The sequence below is a fragment of the Enhydra lutris genome, unplaced genomic scaffold (genome assembly GCF_002288905.1).
Source record: "Enhydra lutris kenyoni isolate GAN:26980312 unplaced genomic scaffold, ASM228890v2 scaffoldscaffold18, whole genome shotgun sequence".
Lineage (NCBI taxonomy): Eukaryota > Metazoa > Chordata > Mammalia > Carnivora > Mustelidae > Enhydra > Enhydra lutris.
In genome coordinates this window covers 28,033,704-28,050,052 of record NW_019154102.1, presented here as the reverse complement: position 1 = coordinate 28,050,052, position 16,349 = coordinate 28,033,704, and positions in this window count along the sequence as shown.

Sequence of the window (16,349 nt, the reverse complement as noted above, 5' to 3'; positions counted from 1 at the left end):
ACTATGGTTTTGATTTGAATTTCACTGATGATGAATGATTTTGAGCACCTTTTCTTGCACCTGTTGGCCATTAGGGTATCTTCTTTTGAAAAACATCTATTCAGATCCTATGTGTGTGTGTGTGTGTGTGTGTGTGTGTGTGCGTGCGCGCGCGCGCGCACGCTCGCTTTTTGAGTTGTATGAGTTCCTTATATATTTTGGATAGTAAGTCCTCATCAGATACACCGTTTCCAAATATTTTCTCCCATTCTGTTGATTGTCCTTTCATTTTGTTGATTATATCCTTTGCTGCCCAGAGCTTTTTAATTTAATTCCACTTACTTATTTTTGTTCTGGTGGTCTGTCCTTTTGGTGTCATATCCAGAAAATCATGGCCAAGAAGAATGTCAAGGAAATTTCTCCCTATGCTTTCTTCTAGGAGTTTTATGGGGGTTTTTTTTTCAGTCTTTTTTTCAGTTTTAATCCATTTCAAGTTAATTTTGGTGAGTAGTGTAAGACACTGGTTCAATTTTGTTCTTTTGCCCATGAATACCTGGCTTTCCCAACATCATTTATTGAAGGGACAATCCTTTTCCCATTTTGTATTCTTGGCATCTTGTCAAATATCATTTGATCATATATAAGTGGGGTTTTTTTGTTGCTGTTGTTGTTGTTGTTTTGGAATCTTGACTCTGTTCCATTGATTCAGGTATCTATTTTTATGCTAGTACTATACTGTTTTGATTACTATAGGTGTGTAATAATTTGAAATCAGGACTGTGTGATGACTCCAGCTTTGTTCTTTCTCAAAAAAGCTTCATTTATGCAGGATTTTTTTGTGGTCCCATACAAATTTTAGATTTTTTTTTTTATTTCTGTGAAAAATGCCATTGGAATTTTGATAAGAATTGCATTAAATCTATTAATTGCTTTAAGAAGTATGGACATTTTAATGATATTAATTCTTCTGATCCACAAACACAGCATACCTTTCCATTTATTTGTATCTTCTTTAATTTCTTTCATGAATGTCTTATAGTTTTTGGTGTATTTTATGTTGTATACTTCAATTTGTTAGGAGAATAGATCTTAAATATTTTCACTACATACACAAAAGGTATCCAGGTGAGGTGACAGGTATGTTAATTTTCTGGTGGTAATCATTTCATTATATATATATCAAGTCATTTTGTACACTTAAACTTATACAACTTTACTTGTCAACAATACCTCAATAAAGCTGGAAGAAAGAGTCAAATGTACAATCACTGAGAAATGACTTTAGTCATTGAGTTGAAAGGAGCAGATGAAAGATAAAAGCTGTGAGACTATTTTAAAACAAAAATGGGCAAGAAGACAAAGAAAATCACCTGAAACAGTATCATCAATTCAGCACTGGGGTGGCACTCCATCTTGGAGGAAATTCTGGCTGAGGTTCTCAACTTACAACGGAAAAAAAAAAAAAAAAAATCATTCCAGATAGCTGCTTCTCTTGCCTTTTTGGATTTACCCTAAATCAACCATACTGCTCTCCCACCTAGTGGCTTTTGTCACACATCAAATACTCTTCTATTAAAAGCCTTGATTTAAAAAAAATTAAAAAGGGAATCTATGAACAAAGTGGCAAAGAGCCTACAATTATCTATTAAAAATTATAATTTTTGATCAGCAGAAGATTGTCCATACAAATCATATTTATTTAGTCCATTGCAAAATCACTTGGACTGAATTAGGCTTAAAATTTACAGGCCCGTGTCTTTCTTTTTTTTTTTTAAGTATTTTTTTAAGAAATAATTTTAAGTATCTATTTCTACATTTAATATAAAAATATTATTGAAACTTCCTACTAAAAAAGGGCTTGATGATACATATCTTACTGTCACCTCAGTTCCTATGCCGATTTACAAAATGAGGAGATACAAGAAATGTTTGTGGTGGAAGCCAGATGAGAGTCATCCAAATGGCAGTGACTTTCAGAATTTTTTTATTCTTGACAGAAACAGATTACAGAAGATCCATCATGGCTGAAATATAATTAATCATCTTGAAAAGAACTGTCACTTTAAACAAAGTAACTGGAAGAAATCTTGACCATGTGAACTGATCTTCACCCCAACTTCACCCAGTGCAATCCCAGGAGTTTAGGGGATATAAGGCTAGAAGCAAGAACTAAAATCACACTTTTATTTTCTAATATTAGGGGCTAAAAAGTAATGGAGCATCAGCAAAATTTTGAAAAGAATCTGTGACCCCAGAATTCCATACCTAGCCAACTTATCATTTATGTGTGAAGACAGCCAAATGAAATTTTCAGAAATTCAAGTCTCAAAACATTAAATAACTGACCTATACTCTCTGAAAAACAAGGCACCCTCTGAAGTACTCCAGCTAAGCCTGGTGGTGGGTATTAAGGAGGGCATGTATTGCATGGAACCTGGGTGTGGTGCAAAAACAATGTATCTTGGAACACTGAAAAAATGAAATAAAATTAAAAAAAAAAAGAAACCAATAAAAATAAATAATAATAGGAAAGTCATGTTATAATAGATCAAGTCTTGAGAGATGAACTTTTTTTTTTTTAAGATTTTATTTATTTATTTGACAGAGAGAGACACAGTGCTAGAGGGAACACAAGCAGGGAGACTAGGAGAGGGAAAGCAGGCTTCCCACCAAGCAGAGAGCCTGATGCAGAGCTCTATCCCAGGACGCTGGGATCATGACCTCAGCCAAAGGCAGACACTTAATGACTGAGCCACCCAGGCCCCGAGAGATGGACATTTAAACATAAAATAGGTACAGGCTTTAAATGAGAGAAAATAAAAAGTATTATTTTCCTCAACTTACATATAAAGAAATTAATAAAGTTTATAGTGTTCTGATTGATTTGCCAAAAAAATGTATCATATTTTGAACATGTGAATAAAAACAGAATATAAAAAAGTGGAATTCATGACAAAAACAGTGAGAAAAAGAGTAACAGAATTTACTGATATTAGGTACAAACCATAATAAAGTCTAAAGTCATCTGAGTATATTTAAAGAAAATGTGATATGAGTATAATTTCCAAGCAGCAATACTTGGAAAACATGGGTGACTTAAATGAAAATGCTCACATTCCATGAAAGAACCATCCCTGTGGAAGTACTATCCCCCCCACATAATCTTGATCTGCAATATAAAAATGTTAGAATATACAAGGTAAGAACTAAGGCAAGAGAAAATGATAACAGCACAAGATGAAATTGGGTGCTGTTGGTGACATGGCTGGGAATAAATGCTATTTTTCTCTGAGAAGTGATTGTAAAACAAGGCTGACCTGGATGCCATCGTAAGTATCTAGTCCCATGAGGGCAACCAACCTGAGCCCAGAACTGAAAGACCTGAAAGGATGATGTGGGAGCATAGGAAGGGGAGATGGGAGTTCTCAAATAAATAAATAAAAATAAGGAACGGACTCTATCCCATAAGCCTGAAAGACAGATAATAGCCTATAAGTCAATTATTATTTAAGGCAGCTTAGGTTTTATGTGAAGCATATTATCAGATACACCAGTTTTTCTGAGAAGAGTTATCATTTTTAACTTAATCTACAAGTTTTATAAGATCTGCCTCATGCTAATTCTTCTAGGTCACCTCACCCTACTTGGAAGTTGCCCCTGCCTTCTTTCAGATATTCACGAGTATCTTGCTCCTTTCTATCATACAACCTTTTTTTTTTCTTTTTTTAAGATTTATTTATTTATTTGAGAAAGAACATGAATGAGGGGGAAGGGCAGAGAAAGACATAGAAGCAGACTCCCTACTGAGCAGGGAGCTGGACACAGGGTTCTATCCCAGGACCGCTGGATCAAGAACTGAGCAGAAGGCAGATAATCAACCGAACCTTCCAGGCAACCCTACCATACAACCTTTTTTTCGTTATTTATTTATTTATTTATTTATTTATACATAATTTATTATTTGCTTCAGGGGTACAGGTCTGTGAATCATCAGTCTTAACACAATTCACAGCACTCACTATAGCACATACCCTCCCCATTGTCCATAACCCGGCCAGCCTATCCCTTCTCCCCTACCCCTCAGCAACCCTCAGTTTGTTTCCTGAGATTACGAGCCGCTTACAGTTTGTCTACCTCCCTGGTCCCATCTTTTTTTCATTTTTTCTCTCCCTGCCTGCCATGACCACCCACTCTGCCTCTCAAATTTCTCATATCAGAGAGATCATATGATAATTGTCTTTCCCTGATTGACTTATTTCGCTTAGCATAATAGCTTCTAATACCATTCATGTCATTGCAAATGGCAATATTTTGGCTTTTTTTGATGGCTGCACAGTATCCCATTGTATATATATACCACTTCTTATTTATCCATTCATCTGTTGATGCATATCTAGGTTCTTCCCATAGTTTGGCTATTGTGGACCCTAGACATTAGGGTCCATGTGCCCCTTCGGATCACTACATTTGTATCTTTAGGGTAAATACCCAGTAGTGCGATTGCTGGGTCATAGTGTAGCTCTATTTTCAATGTTTTGAGGAACCTCTATTCTCTTTTCCAGACTGGCTGCACCAGCATGCATTCCCACCAACAGTGTAGGAGGGTTCCCCTTTTTCCGCATCCTCACCAACATCCATAGTTTCCTGCCTTGTTAATTTTAGCCATTCTGACTGGTGTGAGGTGGTACCTCATTGTGGTTTTGATTTGTATTTCCCTGATGGCGAGTGATGTGGAGCACTTATTCACGTGTCTGTTGGCCATCTGGATGTCTTCTTTCCAGAAATGTCTGTTCATGTCTTTTGCACATTTCTTTTTTTTAATTTTATTTTTTATAAACATATATTTTTATCCCCAGGGGTACAGGTCTGTGAATCGCCAGGTTTACACACTTCACAGCACTCACCATAGCACATACCCTCCCCAATGTCCATAACCCCACCCCCCCTCCCAACCCCCCTCCCCGCATCAACCCTCAGTTTGTTTTGTGAGATTAAGAGTCACTTATGGTTTGTCTCCCTCCCAATCCCATCTTGTTTCATTTACTCTTCTCTTTTGCCCATTTCTTGATTGGATTATTTGTTCTTTAGGTGTTGAGTTTGAGAAGTTCTTTATAGATTTTGGATATTAGCCCTTTATTTGATGTGTCATTTGCAAATATCTTTTCCCATTCTGTCGACTGTCTTTTGGTTTTGTTGACTGTTTCCTTTGCTGTACAAAAGCTTTTGATCTTGATGAAGTCCCAATAGTTCAGTTTTGCCCTTGCTCCCCTTGCTTTTGGAGATATTTCTAGGAAGAAGTTGCTGCAACTGAGGTTGAAGAGGTTACTGCCTGTGATTTCCTCAAGGATTTTGATGGATTCCTGTCTCTCACTGAGGTCTTTCATCCATTTTGAGTCTATTTTTGTGTGTGGCATAAGGATATGGTCCAGTTTCATTTTTCTGCATGTGGCTGTCCAATTTTCCCAACACCATTTGTTGAACAGACTGTCTTTTTTCCACCGGACATTCTTTCCTACTTTGTCGAAGATTAGTTGACCACAGAGTTGAGGGTCTATTTCTAGGCTCTCTATTCTGTTCCATCAATCTATCTGTCTGTTTTTGTGCCAGTACCATACTGTCTTGATGATGACAGCTTTGTAATAGAGCTTGAAGTCTGGAATTGTGATGCCACCAACTTTGGCTTTCTTTTTCAACATTCCTCTGGCTATTTGTGGCCTTTTCTGGTTCCATATAAATTTTAGGATTATTTGTTCCATTTATTTGCAAAAAATGGATGGTATTTTGACAGGGATTGCATTAAATACGTAGATTGCTTTAGGTAGCATAGACATTTTCACAATATTTGTTCTTCCAACCCATGAGCATGGAAAATTTTTCCATTTCTTTGTGTCTTCCTCAATTTCTTTCATGAGTACTTTATAGTTTTCTGAGTACAGATTCTTTACCTCTTTGGTTAGGTTTATTCGTAGGTATCATATGGTTTTGGGTGTAATTGTAAATGGGATTGATTCTGTAATTTCTCTTTCTTCTGTCTTGCTGCTGCCCTACCATACAACCTTTGATCATACTGTTTCCTCTGCATAAAACCACAATTCATCCTGCTGACCTCCTACTACTCCACCTGGACCTCTTTAGCTAATTCCTACCCATTCACCATTCAAAAATAAATGCCATTAATTCCCAAATAAAGACTTCTTTCACCCCCCACAGGAGAGCAGGTCTCATCCCTCACTTACATACTCCTTATCACATTATACTTAGGATACCTTTATGGGTATCATTACTCTCCTTACCTTTATAGTATTCATTACTTTCAAATCTCCTTCTCATCAAATTATACATAGGAACCATATATTGGATGTAATTTAATCTGTACAGCTTAGAAAAGGGCTGGTACTTACTAGTCACTCTATAAATACTTGTTGGATGATAAAGAACAAATAAAAATGAAGCTACAGAAAATATGCCTAATGTAATTACTCATGTCAAGTAAATAGGTTCAATTTAAACCTTACTTAAAGAAAAATATACATTTGTTCCCTCAGTGATCAAGTAACATTTTAAAGTTTTATCAAATTAAAGCCAAGAAGAAAGCCTCCATAGATTCTGAAAAGCAGAATTGACAGTCCACATTTCCCTAGCACATGCTAACTAAGTTTTATCAAAAATTGTTGGAATTTCTTCAATGAAGTAGTGACTGGGAAGGATTTAAATAATATGATTGTACTTGGATATCTATCAAATGTCACATAAAAATCAGTAAATATTTCTCTGTAGAAAATTGCTATTCTACATTTTCTAACCACAGAGTAATACAACTAAGAAAAAGTTAGTTGTAAAATAAGGAAAAATACATAAACATTAAAAAAGAAGAAAAAATACATTATAAGACAATAAAACTTCTAGAAGATAACTTTGGAAAGTATTTTCATGATTTGAGGCAGCAGTGACTTTAAAATAAGACCAGAAACCACTGACCATAAATGGACAAACTGATAAATCAGATTATATTAAGATTAAGGACTTTTATTCATCATAAGAAATAACCAAAAGAATTAAAGGACAAGCCACAGAGAGAGAGAGAGAGGTTATTTTCAATATATATAATTGACAGGAGCTTATACCTAGAAAATATTGAGGACTCCCACAAATGAGAGAAAGACCCAAGATTTTTATAAAAGAAGATATACAAATAGCTAATAAACATAAGAACAAAAAAAAGTTGATCTCCAGGGTAATGCAAATTAATAATACCACAATGAGGTAACTCTGAATGCCCTCCAAAATGGCTAAAATTAAGAAAACCAGTAAGATCAACTTTTAGTGAGGATGTGAAGAAATTATAGCTCTTATACATCATTGGTAGGAGGGAAATTTGGCATACTAATTGTAAAAATGAATCAACATTATGGAGTTCAACATATGGATGTCTTGTGGCCACACTATTTCACTGCTATGTAAATACCCATAAGAACTGCAGCAAATGAATGTGCCAAAACACATGAATAAGAATGTTCAGAAGTGCCTGGGTGGCTTAGTTGGTTAAGCATCCCAACTCTTGATTTTAGGTAAGGTCATGATCTCAGGGTTACAGCTGTGAGACTGCCTGCATTCGGCTCTACACTGGGTGTAGAGCATGCTTAGGATCCTCTCTCCGCTCTCTCCCCTTTCTCTCAGTCCCTCCCCTTCACTATTCTCTCTCTTAAAAAAAAAAAAAAAAAGAAGAAGAAAGAATATTTATAGTCAAACTATGTGTAATAGCCTAAATTAGAAACAACTCAGATGTCTGACAATAGGATATATAAACTCTGGTACATTCAGACAATTTAAAACTATGCAGCAATGAAATACTGTTACCTAAAACAATGTAAATGAATCCCATCAATATGGTATTGAGCAAAAGATCATACACACACTTTAGATCATATGATTCCATTTAATAGGAACATATGTGTGTTCATTCTGATATACAGTTTATACATACACATATGAATTTCATTATTCTTAGTGTTGCCATATTTTATTTATTTTTTTTAAAAGATCTTATTTATTTATTTGACAGAGAGAAAGAGAAAGAGATCACAAGTAGGCAGAGAGGCAAGCAGAGAGCGGGGAAGCAGGCTCCCCACTGAGAAGAGAGCCTGATGCGGGGTTCAATCCCAGGACCCTGAGATCATGACCTGAGCTGAAGGCAGAAGCTTTAACCCACTGAGCCACCCAGGTGCCCCAGTATTGCCATATTTTAAAATAAAAAGTTAATAAAAAGAAACATGCATACTTTTGCACACAGACACCCTATGCAAATACAGAACTCCTGGAATTCATGGTGGAGATTGCAAACCTTTTAAAAATTATGAACAAAAAAATAAATAAAATAAACACCAAAACCTATTGGATAAAACTAAAACTGTCTTCAGAAGAAAATTTAATTCTGCTAAAAAAGATAGTTTAAGAATAAACTTGGCAGGGGCACCTGGGTGGCTCAATGGATTCAAGCCTCTGCCCTCGGCTCAGGTCCTGGGATTGAGCCCCGCATCAGGCTCCCTCTCAAGGGGGGAGCCTGCTTCCCCCCCTCTCTGCCTTCCTCTCTGCCTACTTGTGATCTCTGTCAAATAAATAAGATTTAAAAAAAAAGAATAAATTTGGCATTAAATTCACACAAAAACATGAGAAATCAAAATATTTTAAATCATTGATGAGATGTCCAAAAGCTGATTCTATCAAAAGACTATTAAAATAGATAAAACTTAAGAAAATCAGTGAAAGGATATAGGGAGGAAAACAGAATTTGAGAAAGAGGTGATATTAAAAATAAGGTATATTTATAGAAAATAGAAAATTACTATTTAGTAAAATACCATGTGTAATTAATGGAACTGAAAATATTATTCAAATTGATTTCTTAATATTATCTCTGGATGTTTTAATTCTAATATAAATTTTACTTTTTCAATATGCTTTTTATAAATTATTTTCTTCAGATTTGCATACCAAATATTGAATATGAACATTTGCTTCTACATTCAGAATTATATGTATCATACAATGTATCCTGCATTTTGTGCTTGTTAGGTTTTGATTTGAGGAATATGCTGGATTTATAAAAAGCAGTAGTAAATTTTATTTGGATTAATAGAGATTTTGAATTAAATAAGACAATTTACATGTAAGTAGAGACTTAAATTTAAATCAAAGTTTTAAATTAAATAATAGCTTCTACTTGAATAGAATTATGAGAAATACTTAGTCAATGTATATTAAAATAACTCAAAAAATATATACAAGTGCAGTCACACAAAAATATCATTAACATTCCTACCACTTGGAAGAAAAAAGAAAACCATTTTCATCATTCGGTGATTGTTTTTCTAGATGTTTCTGTCTGCAGATATACACATAGTGTAGGTGTACAAGTGGAGACAGAAATTGCCTAAACAATACAGGAAAACTTCTATAGCTTTGCACAGACATATTTGTACCATAGGAAAAATGCAGTTTCATGTATTTTTCACAAAGTACTTTAAATTTCCAGCTGCTTAAATTGCAAGAAGTAAAACAAGGCAAAGTTAAATTTAAAAACAACTGCTGAAATATATATATATGTATATATATATATTTATAAATTAATATATAATTTATGTATTAATATATAATTTATATATAATATCTACATATTTATATATAATTTATATATAACATTACAAGAGATAATACTACCAAAATATCAATGCAAAATTCTAAAAAGAATATGAAACTAAAAAATATGAATCATGGTTTTAGCTTTCCAACTTCACATTTTAAAATTGCTATATCATAACTTAATGAAAAAAATTAAGAAATTAGCATTCTTACAGTCTTTGCACTGTTTTTGCCATCTATAGGTTTTGACTTTTCCTCATTATTTTTGTTTTTTAAGGTTTGTACCATTTTACATCCCACTCTGTAACTATACTTACAACTGATATTAAGGCAATTCTATATTCAGTTGTACCTAATTATACCCAGTTATACCGTCCTTTTACCTAGCTCCTCTATTTTCAAATTTATTATCCCAAGTTTTGACTCAATATCTGTATTTTGTTGTTAGTATTTTTAAGAGAGTTTACAACAGTTATGCTCTTTTATATACCACATGCTAAAGAATTCCTATAACATGTAGAATGACCTCTTACATTTCTCTATTTGAACATTACAGGGATGGTTCCACTGTTTTCTGTTATTAGTCTTTGACCCCAGCTTCTCAGTTCATATTCCCTTGCTGGGTTTTGTTGACGACTAGGTTTATTAAGATGGACACTTTATCTCCTGAATTTAACTTGCTTCTGTTTTAATTCAACTTAAAAAAAGTAACTTGGTTAGTATAATATTTTGACCACATTTTCTTTCCATCAGCGCTTTCTACATACTACCCTACCTACATCTGGCTTAGAAGTTGCTCTGTAAATGTCAGTGCTTTGGAGATGTCCATAGAGTAATTATTATCCTTGGGTAATGACTTAATTTTCTGCCTCGATGCCTGGTTTTCTTCTTCTTTTCCTCTCTGGATTTTAATAATTTAACCAAGTATTTATCAGTGCAAACTGGTCTATATCAAGTTTTATGTAAGTTAATGCCCTATTGATGGGACTTATTTGTTTTTTCCTACTATATATTGGTATTTTTTAGGTGCCACTTGTTGGGTTACTGATTTAGGAACACCATTTTTTTTTTTCTGTATCATGTCTATTAATGCAATCTCTAATTTTTTATAGTGATCTCATGTCTGTTATTATAATCTCCCTGTGGCTATGACAAGCATTCTTTCTATGTGAGTAATTCAATATTCAGTCTTAAGCTGATAGAGTAGGCAGTTAGTTAGACATGTGGTAGAGGTAGGGATGGTGAGTAAGAGGTTACATAACAGGATCCTGGGGGCACAGCATCACACATTAGAAGATTAGGAGCACAACATCCTGACTTTGTGGCTTTTAAGACTCTGGGGCTAACAGACCAAAAGCCAGAGGTGCAGAACTAGACTGTGCCCCTCCTCTTCCACCTTTGCCCCAGGGTAAACTCCAGATTCATTATAATGCATTTGCATTGCTGAGTAGCCTGGCCCACTTCCCCTTTCCTGCTATGGGGAAAACTGTCATTATGGTTCTAGTACAAATTTTGTGGGGTCAAAAATTCCCCCTGCCAACCTATGGAGGAATCCTCCAGATGATTGGAAGCGGCCTCCATTAGAGATCACCCTGTCCATAATCCTAGACTCCACTCAGATAAAAGGAAATGACCCCTGTAGTCTGAAGGCAGCAGCCACCTCCTCCGGGCCTGCCAGCTCTCCCACCTTGAAAGTATACTGTCCTTAACAGATTGCTTTGCTGTTTTCCTTCTGGCTATCTTATTTGAGTACAGATCCTCAGGTAAATCTTTTGTGGGGAATTTAAGAACCAAGACCTTCATTCACAGAACAGACTCTCCCATCAGTAAAAAAGCCGTATCAGATCTGATTTCTGGTGATTTTAAAAGATTACTGGTCAAGATGGTGTTATCGGGGTATTCAATTTAATTCTGTATCTTTGTACTATCCCTTCTCACTTCATACTGTTGATTTATGATCTCACTTTTTATTTCTTGTTACAAAATTATTCAGGTTTTTCATCCATTTCTTCAAAAGAATGACACTTGTAGGGGTGTATCTTCATTCCTCGGGTTATAATAAATTCCAAATACATTGTTTATCACAATATTTTGCTACTTTCTTCTTTCATTTTCTTCAAATTCTTAACCACTTTTTTGGTATAATTTCCTAGTCTTCAATCACTGTGTTTATTTATTTCTCTGTAAAAGGTATGCTAAAATTTTTAATTTCTGTGTTTATTTCTTTTCTCTGTTAAGAGATGTGCTAAAAGTCCACCTGTTTTATTGGTTTGATCAAAGTACTAGACCTTGGGTCTACTCGTCTTTGCATTTCTCACTCCCACTCCCACCCATGGTCACCTCTTCTATTTGATCTTGCACAATTTAAAAAACTTTACACTTCTCTATTGCCTTCGTATTGCCTATTTCTCCTCCTTCCTTTCTGTCAACAGTTTCCTGGTCTCTAGAGAAGTGAAATAAATACTTGAAGAGAATCTGTGCTCTTATCTTCACTGCAGCATTATTCATGAAGATGAGGGAGCAGAAGGCTGGCTGAGGACAAAGCAAAAGCTGGCACCTTGCACCCTGTCTCCACCCGCTCCCCTCAGTAATATGTGTGACATTCCTCAGGCACCCCTGGCTACCCTAAAAGAAAAACAAATAGTTAACTTGCAGAGATCACAATCCTGCAAGGCAGGAGTCTCCCTTGGTTTACAAATGTCCTAGAGATTTACAACAAAGAAGTTACCTTATCAATAGCTCAATTTCCAGAGACACATAACTCAGTTCCTCAAGCCCTAATGTCGCCCTCCCCTCCATAAAAACTGAAGGAGGCTGAGGCAGAAGGAAATGTAAATAAAGTTAAATTTCTTCTAAACCTAAATCTCACTAACAAGGATGCTTGATAGCAGGAATGTGACATTCCACCAGGAAACTCCCAATTGTCTTCATGTTAGTGCCTCATTAGAGGAAAAACAGCCTTGGCTTGATAATAACCAGACTTTCAATATCCTGACAGTCTTCTTTACTCTGAGAGCCCCTCTGAACACCCCCTTTGTCTTCACCTACCCAACTCCTGTGTATATAAGGAGTTATATATGCCACTCCCATGCCACTCCTCAAGATAGCGGGGCAGTAGCTCTTTCTGCCCAAGGGTCCTGTCCCTGTGCTTTAATAAACCACCATTTTGCACCAAAGATGTCTCAAGAATTCTTTCTTGGTCATTGGCTCCAGACCTCACCCCACCAAACCTCACCTAGGTTCTAGAACTTCATTAATGATAGCCAATGAAAACAAACTACATGTCATTTGACAAATGGATGGATAAACAAATTTCCTTAATGGACTATTATTAAGGTTTAAAAAGAAGATACTGTCATTTGTGACAACACGGGTGAACCTGGAAGATATCACTTTAAGTATAAAAAAAAAAAAAAAAAAAAGCCAGACACAAAGAAAAATACCCTACAGTCTTGATTATATGTGGAATGTAAAAAAGTTGATTCATAGAAGCAGAGAGTAGGACAATGGTTACTAGAGGTAGAGAGCTGTTGGTCAAAGTTTACAAAATTGCAGTTATGTAGAATGAGTAAGTTCTAGTAATTTAATGCACAGCAGGAAGACTACAGTTAGTATTGTATTATATACTAAGAAAGTAGATTTTAGGTGCTCTTACTGTAAGGACCAATTTAGCAAGAGGCTTTCATTGAAGTTAAACTGTCCCTGCTCCCCTTCCCCCAGGGGATTCACTTAAAAACAAGTCCCGGAAACCAGCTCCAGGTAACAAAGCCCAGATACAAGGGTGGGTCAGGCCAGGTGGAGACCTCTGATCAGTGGGGGGTGGGGGGGTGGGTGCATACAGTCTCCCTGGTTACGAAGGAATATGGGCCCCGCCCTTTGGGAGCCTTTTTGGTGCAGATCCTAATCAAGGTGTAATAGGCTGGTTCAAACGTCTACTAGGGTAAATTGTAACTCAATTGGTCACCTAGAATCACTGTGGAGTTTCCTGTGTGTGTTACAATCTCATTGGTCACCTGTGCGTGGCCAGGCCCAACCGCATGGCCTTTGCCTTAAAAGCTAGTCTGTGAAGCAGGAAAGGGTCACCCTCTCTTGTAAGAGGGGCGTCCCCAAACATTCGGTTAGATTCTTGATGCTTGGCGTGAAATAAAGCTTTGCTTGACCTTCGCTTTATATCAGTGTTGCTCCTTTAATCACGGACCCATTATTGAGGCATAACATTACCATATACACACAAAATGGTAACTATAACTAAGTAAGGAGATGGATATTTAATGACTATGACTATAGTAACCATTTTACTATGTATATCAAAACATCATGTTGTATACTTTAGATATATACAATTTTTATAAACAAACAACATAAATATATATGTATTTTTAAATTTCCTTGATTTCTCACTTTAGCTGTCTGGCAGAAACTATGAAATGGGGACTCTCTCTCTCCAGTGGGCAACAGACTTACATTTCTATTACAATGGAAGAGATGAGCTTTCTAAGTTGCTCCTCTCTAGTGTACCTCCCTGTCAATTCAACTATTGGGCTTATGGGACATTGCTCTTAGCTGTATTGCAAACCATAGTCTCTCTCCTAAATTTTTTGCATCATCCTTGAAACATTTTCTGTTTTCTACCTTAAGAAAAGAAAACAGAAGTATTCGTTGCATCACTCACATTCTTCCTTTACATTATCATTCAGCCCTAACCTTCCCTTCTAGTTTGTCTTACCTACTCTTAAAGTCAAATTTCTTTTTTTTTTTTTTAAAGATTTATTTATTTATTTGACAGCGATCACAAGTAGGCAGACAGGCAGGTGGAGAGAGAGGAGGAAGCAGGTCCCCTGCGGAGCAGAGAGCCCGATGCGGGGCTTGATCCCAGGACCCTGGGATCACGACCTGAGCCAAAGGCAGAGGCTTTAACCCACTGAGCCACCCAGGCACCCCTTAAAGTCGAATTTCTTGAAAGAAAAGTCCATATGCATTTTATGTGTCTCCCTACTTCCTATTCATTATCAAATGCCACTAATCTGGCTTCTGTCTTCACTGATCCTCTAGAAACTTCTATTTTTAACATCCAGCAACTTTCATGTTTTAAAATTCAAAAGCAACTTAAAAAAAAAAAAAAGATTTATTTATTTATCTGTGAGAGAGAGCATGTAAGCAGGGGGATGGGCAGAGGGAGAGGGAAAGAAATCCTCAAGCAGACTCCCCGCTGAGCACAGAGCCCAAGGTGTGGCTCAATTTCAGGACCCTGGGATCATGACCTGAACCAAACCAAAAGTCAGACCCTCAAACTGACTGAGCCACCCAAGTGCCGCTAAAAGCAACTTTTTAAACTGCCCATTGTCCTTTTATTAATGTCCTCCCTTTGTATGATTTCTCAGATATCACACCAATTTCCTTCCTAACCTTTTTGTTCTACTTCCTCTAAATCACCATTTTCTTATGTCCTTCTTGCAGTCCTTAAATAGCAGAGTTCATCACTGTTTTGTCTTAAGTCTTCTTCTCTTCAAACTTTACACACTTTTCCTAAGTCATTGCATTAACCCCAGTGTTGGTAATTACTGTGGCTATGCTTACAACTCTAAAATTTCTTTCCAACTTGAGGATCCAATAACCACTTTATATTGATGTCCTCAGTTTTATGAAACCACATGATTCAGGTGCTGCATAACTAACATTACACATCATCTCAAAACCAAATTTTTCTCTAGTCATGTTAGTCACTAGTGAATTCTCATCATCCCATTTCATTTTTTATAATCATTCAATACAGTGCTGGCCATCCTCTGCCTATGAAATCAATAACAAAGTCCTCTGGATTCTACCTAGAATTACTGGAGGCTTTATATATATTTTTCTATACACAATTAAAACTCTTGTTTAAGTCTACATAGGCTTTCACCTAAAATATTGCAATAGCCTCCTATTTTTTTTTTTTCAGATACAATGTCTCTATAAAGTTCATTCTCCTTACTGAAGCAAGAGAGATGTTCCAAAAATAGATACTATATCAGGTTATGTTTGGGGTTTCCTTTTGCTTTTATGTTAAAAAACAAGCCATTCCCATGCCCACAAGATGTTCACTGCCGACTACTACAGACTTGCCTCCCAAATCTCAGGGTAGCTTCTTCCTTGTTGCCCTTTCCAGTTACCTTTCTTTCCATTTATTACAACATGCTCTTCCCCTCTTGAGATCCTTACATAGACTCTTCTTTTGGCCTACAGTTCTCTTAAACCATCCATACTTAACACACACCAAAATCAAACCCCTTTTCACTCCCATTCAGCAAGTTAAAGTCAATGCATTCGTCAAATCTTACCTTCAGCCTCACATATTCGGAGAGCATTTTTCTGCCCATCCTGACTAGATGAGCCTTCCTCATTATACTCTTCCACAGCACACTGTGACTTCTATAAGTTATCCCAGGTCTAGTTAAATATAATATAAAAATATTTGTTTCGTGTCTGCTTCTCAATTTAGACTATGAGTTACTTAAGAGGAGGAACAAAGTCATCCTCTTGGATATATTCTCAGTACAAAGAATAGCATCTGAAAGGCAGGCATATAGTATGAATTTGTGAAATGTAGAAATAATAATTTAGTGTTTAATAGATAGCCATCACTTTCCTGCTTTTGGAAAGCAAGAATACCAGCAGTGTCTCTCTACCTTCTGGAAATTACCCTCTACTCTTACCCTAGGCAAAGCTTTTCCATTGCTCTAAAGGTCAGT